Raw genomic sequence first — 3,201 nt, 5'->3', positions numbered from 1 at the left:
ACATGACAGGTAAGACGATGTCCTAACAGTGTATACTTTGGAGCTCTTAATTGTAACTATAATAACTTATCTATCTCATCTTTCGTTACATGGATTGCCTCTGTCGAATGAAGGAGACTTAGAAGTACCGCCCCTTTCAAAAAGACATTTCCTATCACTATTATATTGCACCTCTATACTTAATTTTTTTTAATGAGGCGCCTTTGCACTGACTCGCAGCGGTGCCCTTTTAGCTCGGAAAAGTTTCCTGCTATCCGATTGGTTAGAATTATCTTGTCTAACCAATCAGCGACTAGGAAACTTTTCCGAGCTAAAAGGGCACTGTTGCGAGTCGGTGCAAATCTGCCTCACTAAAAAGAATTGACTATAGAAGAGATGGAGGCTGTTAGTTTATGAATTTACAAGCTTTATTAAATATTGATTCTTTATGTTTTTGGAAGCAGTTTCTCGTTTGAAATTGTCCTTCCTTAACACTCCAAAATCAAACCATTGCTCTCTAATCCTATGTAGTACCTGGCACCATGGTCTTCCACTGTATTGGGGTAGAGTTCTCTTGCTTGAGGGTACGCTATTCTATCTTATTTCTCTTTTTTTTGAAGTTTTTATAGTTCATAATATGAAAGATCTGTTTTAATGTTACTGTTCTCAAAAATATTCATATTTAATTGTTCATTACTTCTCTTGTAGTGTATTTGTTTCCTTTCCTAACTGGGCTATCTTCCCCTGTTGCAGCCCTTAGGATTATAGCATTCTGCTTTTCTAACTATGGTTGTAGCTTGGCTAATAATAATAATAATAATAATAATAATAATAATAATAATAATAATAATAATAATAGTAATAATAAAAATTATATAGTTAATACACACCATAATCTTAATTCATTGTTGCATCTGCAAATCTCCCAATATCATATGTCATTTTTTGTTTGCATTTGTTTCAGATGAGAAAGTCACACGATATAGCTTGCCTTATTGTAATTTGCAGTTATCATAAAGTAATTGCATATTTTTTTCATTTAAATGCATAAATATAATTGATTTTATGGTTTGATTTAAAAAGTAATTTGTATTTATTTTACTAACTTTATAAACCTAAGTCTTTTAAAATAAGTCATCAGCAGAGCTAGAAAGGTCCATTGAATCTATAATAGGGCAACTGGTTAACGACTGGTGGCGCAAATAGGTATGCCCCACCCACATGCCTATCACTAAATCCTCTTTTCATCTTAGACTTAGGATTTTAACGGACTCTAAGTTTGTACTGTTTAGCTAGAAAAACAAAAACTAAAAAAGAAAATGGTATTTGTTTCTACTCGTATACAAACCTTTTGTCCTTTTAAATAGAGACACACTCATTGGTGGGAGGAAGTCCCCTAAAACCAAAATGAAAAGTTCTTTTCTTCCCTAGACATGTCATCCTTCCCAGTCAAGTACGGAAGCGAGGAAGGTAACTCCATCAGCCTATTAACAGCTAATCATAGGGTTGTAGAAACTGTTTGGGGCCTCAGACAATGCTGACTTAAAAGAAAGCAAGTCCTAGAATGCAAAAACTCTATCCTCCTAACATGGAAATGGGATAAGCAATATCTAACCAGACACATTAAGAGAAGTGTTTGGTAAGATACTGACTCATTCTCCCTTTTGCCAGAAAGATAGAGTAGTTGCTTCTTGGTAGAAGTAATCTGCAAGAAAGGTACTCTGTTGTGTATCTCACCAGCATCAGATGTCTAACCAATGTAACAGTTGTGGCTGCAACCACACAAGCCGCAGCTCTGGGCCGCAATCCATGTTCATGGGGCTGGGGACCAGTTGGGATACGACCACCTGCTCAAAAGAGAGGCAGTGTCCTGAAGTTTTCTGGACTACTACTTCTTCTAAGAAGAAGAAGAAGAATCTGAAGAAGACGAGAAGGATAGCTTCACACAACAGCATATCCTTACAATCTGTATAGGAGTTGGTGTTCTATCCAGGTGAACTGATACTCTGATACTTGTGCAAGCAGCATCATTGTTGCACGAGTCTCACCGAGCTGACCAACCACCAAGGTACCAGTCAGTAAACAACGGTAGCAGTTACCCCAAGTTCACTATCGCTGACCCCAAACAATTAGCATGTGTGCCCCACAGGCTACGCTCATTAATGCCACAAGGAATAGTGTACACAATATCAATATCGTGAACGACAATCCTACCAGCCTGCCGTATAGTGCTGGAGATCAGTCCTGTTAGGAAAGTTCACCTGCAACTGATGAAACAGCGGTGAGTGTCACACCAGGCTCTCGATTGCTAACTGACTTCAAAGGTACTGGTCGGCGGGTGAGTTCCGAACGACAGAGAATGCACACCAGGGTAAGGAACAGTCGTCCATATCGTGATAAAAATGAGACAGGACAAAGCATGAAATCCTACCCTCCTTTGGCATACAGTGCTGATGTTCAGTCTATGTAGGAGTGCTCACCTTCTCCCAATGCCTGACTGACATAGGAAATGGAGGATGGAGAAGCGATTAGCACAGGTGAACGGAGAAGAGATTGGCAGAGGAGGACAGAGAAGAGATTGGCAGAGAAGGACAGAGAAGAGATAGGCGGGGGAAGATGGAGAGGAGATGGGTAAACGAGGAAGAGAGATGGTGAACTCTCCTTCTCATTGCAGTCATCTTCAATCACAGAAGAGTTATGGTCTGGGCAAATGATAATGACTTCGTTCCTTCAGAGGAGTAAGCAACGAAATCTTCCTCCACCGTAACACAAACCTCTACAGTATTCTGGAGGTTTTGTCACACAAGGAGCACTGGGAACACTTGCTGACACTGCATCACAGGAATCACCACCTGGGGAACACTGTCGGACCCAGAGGAGCACGGCCAAAAAAAAAAGTTTTTATTATCGGGACTCCCAAAATGGGTGACTTTCCCGAGGCAGTGAAACTACCATGAAGCAAGCCGATTTATGCACTGAATTCTGAAAAGCAAGAACACTCCAAAGGGAGGGGGAAGTGGGTCTCCTTATAAATACCCCTTTATAAAAGTACACAACAGATGTGGTTTCATAGGTTTGTATTCTCAAGGAAACAACATTCGCTTCATCATATGCTCAAACGTTGATGCGCTTCTTCTTACAATCAAGTGTTCACATGCTTGCTTGTTTGATTGTCTAACATTGTGCTAGGCACGAGCTCTTGCACTGCCAGCCAGTAAGGGT

The sequence above is a fragment of the Palaemon carinicauda genome, chromosome 42 (assembly GCF_036898095.1).
Source record: "Palaemon carinicauda isolate YSFRI2023 chromosome 42, ASM3689809v2, whole genome shotgun sequence".
Lineage (NCBI taxonomy): Eukaryota > Metazoa > Arthropoda > Malacostraca > Decapoda > Palaemonidae > Palaemon > Palaemon carinicauda.
Note: the sequence above shows the minus strand (reverse complement) of the source record.